Source organism: Perna viridis, chromosome 7 (assembly GCF_037379345.1).
Source record: "Perna viridis isolate PV_CMFRI_1.1 ecotype Kerala chromosome 7, ASM3737934v1, whole genome shotgun sequence".
In the NCBI taxonomy this organism is placed as follows: domain Eukaryota; kingdom Metazoa; phylum Mollusca; class Bivalvia; order Mytilida; family Mytilidae; genus Perna; species Perna viridis.
Window position 1 is genome coordinate 14,647,687 of NC_142451.1, and position 15,018 is coordinate 14,662,704.

The window sequence follows — 15,018 nt, forward strand, 5'->3', positions numbered from 1 at the left end:
CGTGAAAACAATCATTTTTGTGACCGTTCATACTGCTAGTGCAATTTTTCTTTCGTTTGACGCCTTGTTTCCCTGGTCTTATGTGTAATCTTTTTTATTCGGTTCGCAACCTTGTGTATGTTGATCGTCTGTTCCAAGTGTTCACGTTTAAATCATGTTTTTGGCTTTGACGTAACACGGGACTCGAATTCGTACTGCTGTGACATCTATGGCCCGGCCAGCAACAATTTTTTTTTTATATAGCCTAGCTGGCCGAGTGGTCTAGGGCGCTGGACTTTGTGCAACTATGTGTTGCCATAGATGTCAGTACTTTCATGTAAAGCTTGTGAGTACATTGACCGATTTTTCCTCCTTCTACGGCTTTTATGTTTGTTTGTTTGTTGGGGTTTAACGTCCGAGCAGCAATATTTCAGGTATATTCAGACGATGAACATGAAATGAAAAAAAAGGATGGGTCACAAGGATAATAGGGTCGACAAATTTTTATTGCCACTGGAAAAAGTGGGGATGGGTAAGGTCGGGCAATTTAGCCTCCTGTGGCGGAGCGCAAATGTTCCTACTCCTATCGAATACCACAGCAGGGTTCTTTAACGTGCGAGGAACGTGGCATCTTTCCCAACACGGTGCACCACTATGGTTTGCGGTCAGGTTTTCCGTAGTATAGCCTGACAACCCCAGCATGTAACACGCCAGGGGTACCCCATTCCACCACCTGGGGCACACATCCCAGTTGCTCTGTGGGCAGAGCGCCTAGCCCCCGGCTAGGTTTCTGAGCACTATATAGTCGCCTTATACGACCAGCTTAGCGCTGCTGCAGGCCTATTCTTTCAACACCAAGACCTGCACGGGGCGTGGGGTTTAACGTCCGAGCAGCAATATTTCAGCTATCTTCAGACGATGAACATGAAATGATGAAATCAAAAAGGGATGGGAGACAAGGACGATGGGGTCGACAAACTTCGATTGCCACTGGAAAATGGGAGAGGTGGGTAGGGTCGGACAATTTAGCCTCCTATGGCGGAGCCCTATGGTTCCTACTCCGGGAGAATACCACAGTAGGGTTCTTTAACGTGCGAGGAACGTGGCATCTTTCCCAACACGGTGCGCCACTATGGTTTGCGGTCAGGTTTTTTGTATTATAGCCTGACAACCCCAGTATGTAACACGCCAGGAGTACCCCATTCCATCACCTGGAGCACACATCCCAGTTGCTCTGTGGCGCCTTTTACGACAAGCTTAGCGCTGCTGCAGGCCTATTCTTTTGACACCCGGACCTGCACGGGGCCACAGAGTAGGAAAACAAAAAGATAAAATATTTCATGTTGCCTAATACGCGAATGATAAATCGAAAATCACCCTTTTGTTTTGGAAGTTTACATTGATAAATCCTAGCTATTGATTGTAGGCAGTTGGGTGGCCTCACAAGGCATTGTAATTAGTTCCTGACTGAAAACTTGCCATTCTATGTAGTAGTGTATGGAGGGATAGGTTGAATGCGAGTGGAAATAAGTGTTTGAAGTATTTTTTTAAATATATTTACAAAATATCAAATGTTATTGAAAATAAAAATTTTAATTTGATATATTTAAAACAATACAATTAAATAGCATCGTGTAATATTTAAAATTCATTGGGAAATGGGGATTTTTCTGTGGGGAATAGGGAATTCTCTACTGGGAATAGGGACAATAGGAAAGAGCGAAATGGGTGGGGGTGGAGTTGGTATGTAGTGTTAATTGTAAATTTATACCATTCAAGAGCTGTACTAAGCAATACCGTTCATTATAGTATGCCATCTTAAATTAGAGATGAGAGTTACTATGTTTGTATTAAAATATTTCTTTTTTGTTATGATGTCATAAAGGTACTGATAAGACCTTAAGAATATGATTTATATGAAACAAAATACTCGTGAACACTTACAGATTGGTATTTCTCTACATGTTTTAGATTTTCACTTCAGAAATTTATAAAGCGGAAAGTGTTAATGTTTATTTATGTAGCAATAAAAACACTTTTCTATTACATGGCATAAATAGCGAGTAAGTCAATGACTACTTCAAACAAGATCAAATATTCTTAAATTGTTATAAGTTTGCTGTATTGAATCCCGATTCGTACGACGGGAATGCTATGTTTAAACATTATTTTTTCAATTTTTTATCCGACTTTCATGTATGGCCTGCAGTACAAACAAAAATTATTGCCTGCCGTACTTTCGACGCCCCTGACTTTAAGGCAGAGCGCCCTAGCCCCCAGCTAGGGTTCTGAGCACTATTTAGTCGCCTTTTACGACAAGCTTAGCGCTGCTGCAGGCCCATTCCTTTAACACCTGTACGGGGCAAATGATCAAGCTATCGTCAATATAATCTTGTGAAAACTTTGTTTTCTAATAACTGTAATTACACATTTGAAAAATACACTGAACAGTAGCCTTGTTTTGTTTCGTCGTAAATTTAATTACTGAATATTGTTTTTCTGGCTAAGCATTAATTTGGCACAGCCCGGTATTATGCTGTGTTGACCTTGGTTTCAACCTGACTTCGTGATTTAATTTATTTTGTATTTCAAAGAGAAAATTTAGAAGCGCAGAAAGAGTATTACTTGACCTGATTTATTTCAAGAATTTTAACTTCTATGTTATTACTGGTTTTCAGAAAATACACAATGATTTAAATTAGGATAACAACTTGATTTATGCTATTATTGGTTTCCAGAAAATACGCAACGATTTAAATTAGGCCAGAAACTTGATTTATGTTTAATGCTTCGATCGCTACATTCCCCGATATGTAAAGAACAGATAGGGCAAAAAATTACTATAGATTACCGTATTTTAAGTCCGTTCTGATTCAGACCGCAATTTTCCTATCCCAATAAATTGATTTCTGAATGCTAACGATACAGAGGGTTTGTTGGGGTTTAACGTCCGAGCAGCAATATTTCAGCTATATTCAGACAATGAACATGAAACGGATGATAAAATGAACATGAAATGAAAAAAAAAAGGTAGGTCACAAGGATAATAGGGTCGACAAATTTTTATTGCCACTGGAAAAAGGGGGGATGGGTAAGGTCGGGCAATTTAGCCTCCTGTGGCGGAGCGCAAAGGTTCCTACTCCTATCGAATACCACAGCAGGGTTCTTTAACGTGCGAGGAACGTGGCATCTTTCCCAACACGGTGCACCACTATGGTTTGCGGTCAGGTTTTCCGTATTATAGCCTGACAACCCCAGCATGTAACACGCCAGGGGTACCCCATTCCACCACCTGGGGCACACATCCCAGTTGCTCTGTGGGCAGAGCGCCTAGCCCCCGGCTAGGTTTCTGAGCACTATTTAGTCGCCTTATACGACCAGCTTAGCGCTGCTGCAGGCCTCTTCTTTTAACACCCGGACCTGCACGGGGCTCTACGGCTTTTAAATAAGACGTATAACGTGATAGGGATGTCTGTCAATCTGTCCGTATTACACGCTGAGTGGTACCCTTCTCTTATCCGCCACTCCGCTTACTTCACTGGATTGTATTTAATCAAATTTTCACAGAACATTTTTTTTTACATTAGATGACGTGTGTATTGTCCTAAAACCCTAGTTCGTGGATTTTATATATCGCATTTACTCCTAAGAACTTGAGATATGTAGGTCTATTTTCCCTGGAATATATTGGTTTGATTTCCGCTCGAATCTTGGTTCTATTGATAACATATTCACATTGCGTAAATGTATAAAGCTTTTCAAACATTGATCCAAATCAATCTGGAATGGTCATATTCAATGGAGTGTATACCACTATCTAAACAAATGGAAAAGCTGCATTAAGTCACGTTCACAAAATTAAATTTCAGTCATCATTTAACAAATTAAAAGTTGATAATATCAAACAAATGCATATTACATTTGTATTTATATCGCATAATCAGAAACAAAAATAAAGAAATGAAAGTGAAATAATCAATTTGGCCGTAAAGATGTTCCTTTTGTTTGATTTTTGTCCCTACATTTTTGTTGTATTTATTTTGGTAGGAAAGGTATTAATTTATAACCATTACCTAATAAATGATTTACTAACGATTTTTAAAACCCTGGGAAGCTGTTTACAATTTTTACTTCTCTGATAATTGACTTTTACTAGTGATGGATGATTTTTCTTATAAGCAACTGAATAACGTACTTTAAATGTTTAACATGGCGAAAACATTACAACAAAATCAAAAAGGCCTTCACATACAAACCATTTCCTAGTCGAGTCTAGTAGCCACGACCTATTAAAATACATTTGTACATGTAATTTATAACACAATCAAGCGATCAACACTAACTACGACTTGCACATAAAACACTAAACTCTTAATGATCCCTATAAATCAATAGAAGAAATAGACACCTAGTGGCAGACATGAACATCACGAAGTAAATTGTTCTTGCATAAGTCAGGTGTATCTAAATAGACTAGCATTCAATAGAAATTTTTATAGGAAATTTGTATTTTTATTATTTTTTTGAAAATTGCATCAAAATGTGACTGAAATTATCCTCAACACATAGAAGTTTAAAACAAATAAAGGAGAACATCTACTGTAACTCTACAGTTAAAACACTTTTTAAATACACCGAGAGTAATTGTATGTGCAGATGAATGAACAAGTCAAAACTTGATTTATTTTGAATTTCCAATTGTCCATTGTGTGTACCGATCTTATATTTATACCTTGCTACATTTTCTTTGTACCATTTTCACACCTCGAGACACAGAAAGAAACATATCAAAATTCTCACCATACTTACTCTGATACCGTTACGTGTAGATACATCATACGAACTACATTGGATAACTTATACCTAACAAATGATAATTTTTTTGAATTTGTTTTATAAGCTCAGCAATTGACATGTTTTGATAATTTTGAATACAAATTTGATTTAAATAAAAATTGTCAGTTTTGTATTAATTTGTAATATATGGGTAATTTTATCATATAGTTTTAAAAACATAATCATTAGTCGTAGTTGAATACACACAGAAAATCCTTAGAAAATATGTAACAAGGGTGGCTGGTGGTGAAGATACAAAATAGAGACAATTTTAACATACATGTAAATAAGTATAAATGGCGTTTACTTAGGCACGAGGACATTTTTTTCACAATTCACAAAGCTCGACAGAAAACTGGCGGTACAAGGCTGATGTCAAGTATATGATAAGCGATATCTCTGTTTTAATTGCCTTTCCTAATAAATTTTACCTAAGATCAAGTAAAATTTAATCTTTATTTCTTTTATTATATTTGTTTTCCACGAATTGAATTCTTTATCGATCTTATAATGTACACAGAGTAGTATTTGTTTGTTGGGGTTTAACGTCATAGCAGCAATATTTCAGCTATATTCAGACGATGAACATGAAATGAAAAAAAAGGATGGGACACATGGATAATAGGGTCGACAAATTTTGATTGCCACTGGAAAAAGGGGGGATGGGTAAGGTCGGGCAATTTAGCCTCCTGTGGCGGAGCGGAAAGGTTCCTACTCCTATCGGCCCCGTGCAGGTCCGGGTGTTAAAATAATAGGCTTGCAGCAGCGCTAAGCTTGTCGTATAAGGCGACTAAATAGTGCTCAGGACCCTAGCCGGGGGCTAGGGCGCTTTGCCCACAGAGCAACTGGGATGTGTGCCCCAGTTGGTGGAATGGGGTACCCCTGGCGTGTTACATGCTGGGGTTGTCAGGCTATAATACGGAAAATCTGACCGCAAACCATAGTGGTGTACCGTGTTGGGAAAGATGCCACGTTCCTACTGTTGTATTCTCCCGGAGTAGGAACCATAGGGCTCCGCCACAGGAGGCTAAATTGCCCGACCCTACCCACCTCTTCCTATTTCCAGTGGCAATCAAAATTTGTCAACCCCATTGTCCTTGTGTCCCATCCCTTTTTCATTTTATCATCATTTCATGTTCATTTAATCATCAATTTCATGTTCATCGTCTGAATATAGCTGAAATATTGCTGCTCGGACGTTAAACCCCAACAAACAAACAAACAAAACCTACTCCTATCGAATACCACAGCAGGGTTCTTTAACGTGCGAGGACCGTTTGTTTGTTGGGGTTTAACCTCCGAGCAGCAATATTTCAGGTATATTCAGACGATGAACATGAAATGAAAAAAAAAGATGGGTCACAAGGATAATTGGGTTGACAAATTTTGATTGCCACTGGAAAAAGGGGGGATGGGTAAGGTCGGGCAATTTAGCCTCCTGTGGCGGAGCGCAAAGGTTCCTACTCCTATCGAATACCACAGCAGGGTTCTTTAACGTGCGAGGAACGTGGCATCTCCCAACACGGTGCACCACTATGGTTTGCGGTCAGGTTTTCCGTATTATAGCCTGACAACCCCAGCATGTAACACGCCAGGGGTATCCCATTCCACCACCTGGGGCACACATCCCAGTTGCTCTGTGGGCAGAGCGCCTAGCCCCCGGCTAGGTTTCTGAGCACTATTTACTCGCCTTGTACGACAAGCTTAGCGCTGCTGCAGGCGTATTCTTTTAATACCCGGACCTGCACGGGGCATCACAGAAGCGTAGAAACACGATAACACGACGTTGGAAACCGTTCATGACGCGAGGATACAAAATAAAAAAAAGTAAAAATACATGATTCTTTTTCAGATTACATACCATTAAACAAAGCGTTAATCAACATAGTTAATACTATTGATTTGCAGTTTTCAATACCTATTTTATGACATTTTTAAACATAAGTTATTGCGTTTTACAATTAATGTATCTATAGTGTTTATTGACAACAACTTTGTCGCCAAGACGCGTTGAAAAACCAAATCTAATTATTTTGAAAAAATGAAGAAAATTGGTGAATCCTCTACCAGGATGTGGAAATCGTAGTCTTTGTTCATTTGTTTCCCGTCTTTTTACGCTTTATAACACATTTTTACATAAGATTAATTCCTTATTAGTACATTATCGTGAAAACAATCATTTTTGTGACCGTTCATACTGCTAGTGCAATTTTTCTTTCGTTTGACGCCTTGTTTCCCTGGTCTTATGTGTAATCTTTTTTATTCGGTTCGCAACCTTGTGTATGTTGATCGTCTGTTCCAAGTGTTCACGTTTAAATCATGTTTTTGGCTTTGACGTAACACGGGACTCGAATTCGTACTGCTGTGACATCTATGGCCCGGCCAGCAACAATTTTTTTTTTATATAGCCTAGCTGGCCGAGTGGTCTAGGGCGCTGGACTTTGTGCAACTATGTGTTGCCATAGATGTCAGTACTTTCATGTAAAGCTTGTGAGTACATTGACCGATTTTTCCTCCTTCTACGGCTTTTTATGTTTGTTGGGGTTTAACGTCCGAGCAGCAATATTTCAGGTATATTCAGACGATGAACATGAAATGGATGATAAAATGAACATGAAATGAAAAAAAAGGATGGGACACAAGGATAATAGGGTCGACAAATTTTGATTACCACTGGAAAAAGGGGGGATGGGTAAGGTCGGGCAATTTAGCCTCCTGTGGCGGAGCGGAAAGGTTCCTACTCCTATCGGCCACCACCTGGGGCACACATCCCAGTTGCTCTGTGGGCAGAGCGCCTAGCCCCCGGCTAGGTTTCTGAGCACTATTTAGTCGCCTTTTACAAGCTTAGCGCTGCTGCAAGCCTATTTTTTTAACACCCGGACCTGCACGGGGTATCACAGAAGCGTAGAAACACGATAACACGACGTTGGAAACCGTTCATGACGCGAGGATACAAAATAAAAAAAAGTAAAAATACATGATTCTTTTTCAGATTACATATCATTAAACAAAGCGTTAATCAACATAGTTAATACTATTGATTTGCAGTTTTCAATACCTATTTTACGACATTTTTAAACATAAGTTATTGCGTTTTACAATTAATGTATCTATAGTGTTTATTGACAACAACTTTGTCGCCAAGACGCGTTGAAAAACCAAATCTAATTATTTTGAAAAAATGAAGAAAATTGGTGAATCCTCTACCAGGATGTGGAAAGTTAATCAAAATAGTTAAAACTTTTGATTTGCAGTTTTCAATACCTATTTTATGACATTTTTAAACATAAGTTATTGCGTTTTACAATTAATGTATCTATAGTGTTTCTTGACAACAACTTTGTCGCCAAGACGCGTTGAAAAACCAAATCTAATTATTTTGAAAAAATCAAGAAAATTGGTGAATCCTCTACCAGGATGTGGAAATCGTAGTCTTTGTTCATTTGTTTCCCGTCTTTTTACGCTTTATAACACATTTTTACATAAGATTAATTCCTTATTAGTACATTATCGTGAAAACAATCATTTTTGTGACCGTTCATACTGCTAGTGCAATTTTTCTTTCGTTTGACGCCTTGTTTCCCTGGTCTTATGTGTAATCTTTTTTATTCGGTTCGCAACCTTGTGTATGTTGATCGTCTGTTCCAAGTGTTCACGTTTAAATCATGTTTTTGGCTTTGACGTAACACGGGACTCGAATTCGTACTGCTGTGACATCTATGGCCCGGCCAGCAACAATTTTTTTTTTATATAGCCTAGCTGGCCGAGTGGTCTAGGGCGCTGGACTTTGTGCAACTATGTGTTGCCATAGATGTCAGTACTTTCATGTAAAGCTTGTGAGTACATTGACCGATTTTTCCTCCTTCTACGGCTTTTATGTTTGTTGGGGTTTAACGTCCGAGCAGCAATATTTCAGGTATATTCAGACGATGAACATGAAATGGATGATAAAATGAACATGAAATGAAAAAAAAGGATGGGACACAAGGATAATAGGGTCGACAAATTTTGATTACCACTGGAAAAAGGGGGGATGGGTAAGGTCGGGCAATTTAGCCTCCTGTGGCGGAGCGGAAAGGTTCCTACTCCTATCGGCCACCACCTGGGGCACACATCCCAGTTGCTCTGTGGGCAGAGCGCCTAGCCCCCGGCTAGGTTTCTGAGCACTATTTAGTCGCCTTTTACAAGCTTAGCGCTGCTGCAAGCCTATTTTTTTAACACCCGGACCTGCACGGGGTATCACAGAAGCGTAGAAACACGATAACACGACGTTGGAAACCGTTCATGACGCGAGGATACAAAATAAAAAAAAGTAAAAATACATGATTCTTTTTCAGATTACATATCATTAAACAAAGCGTTAATCAACATAGTTAATACTATTGATTTGCAGTTTTCAATACCTATTTTACGACATTTTTAAACATAAGTTATTGCGTTTTACAATTAATGTATCTATAGTGTTTATTGACAACAACTTTGTCGCCAAGACGCGTTGAAAAACCAAATCTAATTATTTTGAAAAAATGAAGAAAATTGGTGAATCCTCTACCAGGATGTGGAAAGTTAATCAAAATAGTTAAAACTTTTGATTTGCAGTTTTCAATACCTATTTTATGACATTTTTAAACATAAGTTATTGCGTTTTACAATTAATGTATCTATAGTGTTTCTTGACAACAACTTTGTCGCCAAGACGCGTTGAAAAACCAAATCTAATTATTTTGAAAAAATCAAGAAAATTGGTGAATCCTCTACCAGGATGTGGAAATCGTAGTCTTTGTTCATTTGTTTCCCGTCTTTTTACGCTTTATAACACATTTTTACATAAGATTAATTCCTTATTAGTACATTATCGTGAAAACAATCATTTTTGTGACCGTTCATACTGCTAGTGCAATTTTTCTTTCGTTTGACGCCTTGTTTCCCTGGTCTTATGCGTAATCTTTTTTATTCGGTTCGCAACCTTGTGTATGTAGATCGTCTGTTCCAAGTGTTCACGTTTAAATCATGTTTTTCGCTTTGACGTAACACGGGACTCGAATTCGTACTGCTGTGACATCTATGGCCCGGCCAGCAACAATTTTTTTTTATATAGCCTAGCTGGCCGAGTGGTCTAGGGCGCTGGACTTTGTGCAACTATGTGTTGCCATAGATGTCAGTACTTTCATGTAAAGCTTGTGAGTACATTGACCGATTTTTCCTCCTTCTACGGCTTTTATGTTTGTTTGTTTGTTGGGGTTTAACGTCCGAGCAGCAATATTTCAGGTATATTCAGACGATGAACATGAAATGAAAAAAAGGATGGGTCACAAGGATAATAGGGTCGACAAATTTTTATTGCCACTGGAAAAAGTGGGGATGGGTAAGGTCGGGCAATTTAGCCTCCTGTGGCGGAGCGCAAATGTTCCTACTCCTATCGAATACCACAGCAGGGTTCTTTAACGTGCGAGGAACGTGGCATCTTTCCCAACACGGTGCACCACTATGGTTTGCGGTCAGGTTTTCCGTATTATAGCCTGACAACCCCAGCATGTAACACGCCAGGGGTACCCCATTCCACCACCTGGGGCACACATCCCAGTTGCTCTGTGGGCAGAGCGCCTAGCCCCCGGCTAGGTTTCTGAGCACTATATAGTCGCCTTATACGACCAGCTTAGCGCTGCTGCAGGCCTATTCTTTCAACACCCAGACCTGCACGGGGCGTGGGGTTTAACGTCCGAGCAGCAATATTTCAGCTATCTTCAGACGATGAACATGAAATGATGAAATCAAAAAGGGATGGGAGACAAGGACGATGGGGTCGACAAACTTCGATTGCCACTGGAAAATGGGAGAGGTGGGTAGGGTCGGACAATTTAGCCTCCTATGGCGGAGCCCTATGGTTCCTACTCCGGGAGAATACCACAGTAGGGTTCTTTAACGTGCGAGGAACGTGGCATCTTTCCCAACACGGTGCGCCACTATGGTTTGCGGTCAGGTTTTTTGTATTATAGCCTGACAACCCCAGTATGTAACACGCCAGGAGTACCCCATTCCATCACCTGGAGCACACATCCCAGTTGCTCTGTGGCGCCTTTTACGACAAGCTTAGCGCTGCTGCAGGCCTATTCTTTTGACACCCGGACCTGCACGGGGCCACAGAGTAGGAAAACAAAAAGATAAAATATTTCATGTTGCCTAATACGCGAATGATAAATCGAAAATCACCCTTTTGTTTTGGAAGTTTACATTGATAAATCCCAGCTATTGATTGTAGGCAGTTGGGTGGCCTCACAAGGCATTGTAATTAGTTCCTGACTGAAAACTTGCCATTCTATGTAGTAGTGTATGGAGGGATAGGTTGAATGCGAGTGGAAATAAGTGTTTGAAGTATTTTTTTAAATATATTTACAAAATATCAAATGTTATTGAAAATAAAAATTTTAATTTGATATATTTAAAACAATACAATTAAATAGCATCGTGTAATATTTAAAATTCATTGGGAAATGGGGATTTTTCTGTGGGGAATAGGGAATTCTCTACTGGGAATAGGGACAATAGGAAAGAGCGAAATGGGTGGGGGTGGAGTTGGTATGTAGTGTTAATTGTAAATTTATACCATTCAAGAGCTGTACTAAGCAATACCGTTCATTATAGTATGCCATCATAAATTAGAGATGAGAGTTACTATGTTTGTATTAAAATATTTCTTTTTTGTTATGATGTCATAAAGGTACTGATAAGACCTTAAGAATATGATTTATATGAAACAAAATACTCGTGAACACTTACAGATTGGTATTTCTCTACATGTTTTAGATTTTCACTTCAGAAATTTATAAAGCGGAAAGTGTTAATGTTTATTTATGTAGCAATAAAAACACTTTTCTATTACATGGCATAAATAGCGAGTAAGTCAATGACTACTTCAAACAAGATCAAATATTCTTAAATTGTTATAAGTTTGCTGTATTGAATCCCGATTCGTACGACGGGAATGCTATGTTTAAACATTATTTTTTCAATTTTTTATCCGACTTTCATGTATGGCTTGCAGTACAAACAAAAATTATTGCCTGCCGTACTTTCGACGCCCCTGACTTTAAGGCAGAGCGCCCTAGCCCCCAGCTAGGGTTCTGAGCACTATTTAGTCGCCTTTTACGACAAGCTTAGCGCTGCTGCAGGCCCATTCCTTTAACACCTGTACGGGGCAAATGATCAAGCTATCGTCAATATAATCTTGTGAAAACTTTGTTTTCTAATAACTGTAATTACACATTTGAAAAATACACTGAACAGTAGCCTTGTTTTGTTTCGTCGTAAATTTAATTACTGAATATTGTTTTTCTGGCTAAGCATTAATTTGGCACAGCCCGGTATTATGCTGTGTTGACCTTGGTTTCAACCTGACTTCGTGATTTAATTTATTTTGTATTTCAAAGAGAAAATTTAGAAGCGCAGAAAGAGTATTACTTGACCCGATTTATTTCAAGAATTTTAACTTCTATGTTATTACTGGTTTTCAGAAAATACGCAATGATTTAAATTAGGATAGCAACTTGATTTATGCTATTATTGGTTTCCAGAAAATACGCAACGATTTAAATTAGGCCAGAAACTTGATTTATGTTTAATGCTTCGATCGCTACATTCCCCGATATGTAAAGAACAGATAGGGCAAAAAATCACTATAGATTACCGTATTTTAAGTCCGTTCTGATTCAGACCGCAATTTTCCTATCCCAATAAATTGATTTCTGTATGCTAACGATACAGAGGGTTTGTTGGGGTTTAACGTCCGAGCAGCAATATTTCAGCTATATTCAGACAATGAACATGAAACGGATGATAAAATGAACATGAAATGAAAAAAAAAAGGATGGGTCACAAGGATAATAGGGTCGACAAATTTTTATTGCCACTGGAAAAAGGGGGGATGGGTAAGGTCGGGCAATTTAGCCTCCTGTGGCGGAGCGCAAAGGTTCCTACTCCTATCGAATACCACAGCAGGGTTCTTTAACGTGCGAGGAACGTGGCATCTTTCCCAACACGGTGCACCACTATGGTTTGCGGTCAGGTTTTCCGTATTATAGCCTGACAACCCCAGCATGTAACACGCCAGGGGTACCCCATTCCACCACCTGGGGCACACATCCCAGTTGCTCTGTGGGCAGAGCGCCTAGCCCTCGGCTAGGTTTCTGAGCACTATTTAGTCGCCTTATACGACCAGCTTAGCGCTGCTGCAGGCCTCTTCTTTTAACACCCGGACCTGCACGGGGCTCTACGGCTTTTAAATAAGACGTATAACGTGATAGGGATGTCTGTCAATCTGTCCGTATTACACGCTGAGTGGTACCCTTCTCTTATCCGCCACTCCGCTTACTTCACTGGATTGTATTTAATCAAATTTTCACAGAACATTTTTTTTTACATTAGATGACGTGTGTATTGTCCTAAAACCCTAGTTCGTGGATTTTATATATCGCATCTACTCCTAAGAACTTGAGATATGTAGGTCTATTTTCCCTGGAATATATTGGTTTGATTTCCGCTCGAATCTTGGTTCTATTGATAACTCTTTAACATATTCACATTGCGTAAATGTATAAAGCTTTTCAAACATTGATCCAAATCAATCTGGAATGGTCATATTCAATGGAGTGTATACCACTATCTAAACAAATGGAAAAGCTGCATTAAGTCACGTTCACAAAATTAAATTTCAGTCATCATTTAACAAATTAAAAGTTGATAATATCAAACAAATGCATATTACATTTGTATTTATATCGCATAATCAGAAACAAAAATAAAGAAATGAAAGTGAAATAATCAATTTGGCCGTAAAGATGTTCCTTTTGTTTGATTTTTGTCCCTACATTTTTGTTGTATTTATTTTGGTAGGAAAGGTATTAATTTATAACCATTACCTAATAAATGATTTACTAACGATTTTTAAAACCCTGGGAAGCTGTTTACAATTTTTACTTCTCTGATAATTGACTTTTACTAGTGATGGATGATTTTTCTTATAAGCAACTGAATAACGTACTTTAAATGTTTAACATGGCGAAAACATTACAACAAAATCAAAAAGGCCTTCACATACAAACCATTTCCTAGTCGAGTCTAGTAGCCACGACCTATTAAAATACATTTGTACATGTAATTTATAACACAATCAAGCGATCAACACTAACTACGACTTGCACATAAAACACTAAACTCTTAATGATCCCTATAAATCAATAGAAGAAATAGACACCTAGTGGCAGACATGAACATCACGAAGTAAATTGTTCTTGCATAAGTCAGGTGTATCTAAATAGACTAGCATTCAATAGAAATTTTTATAGGAAATTTGTATTTTTATTATTTTTTTGAAAATTGCATCAAAATGTGACTGAAATTATCCTCAACACATAGAAGTTTAAAACAAATAAAGGAGAACATCTACTGTAACTCTACATTTAAAACACTTTTTAAATACACCGAGAGTAATTGTATGTGCAGATGAATGAACAAGTCAAAACTTGATTTATTTTGAATTTCCAATTGTCCATTGTGTGTACCGATCTTATATTTATACCTTGCTACATTTTCTTTGTACCATTTTCACACCTCGAGACACAGAAAGAAACATATCAAAATTCTCACCATACTTACTCTGATACCGTTACGTGTAGATACATCATACGAACTACATTGGATAACTTATACCTAACAAATGATAATTTTTTTGAATTTGTTTTATAAGCTCAGCAATTGACATGTTTTGATAATTTTGAATACAAATTTGATTTAAATAAAAATTGTCAGTATTGTATTAATTTGTAATATATGGGTAATTTTATTACCTTATACGACAAGCTTAGCGCTGCTGCAAGCCTATTCTTTTAACACCCGGACCTGCACGATACAGAGGGAGGTAGACATCTCTCGTCATACACAAATGAAGAGCCCCGTGCGGGCCCGGGTGTTAAAAGAATAGGCCTGCAGCAGCGCTAAGCTTGTCGTATAAGGCGACTAAATAGTGCTCAGAAACCTAGCCGGGGGCTAGGCGCTCTGTCCACAGAGCAACTGGAATGTGTGCCCCAGGTGGTGGAATGGGGTACCCCTGGCGTGTTTCATGCTGGGGTTGTCAGGCTATAATACGGAAAACCTGACCGCAAACCATAGTGGTGCACCGTGTTGGGAAAGATGCCACGTTCCTCGCAC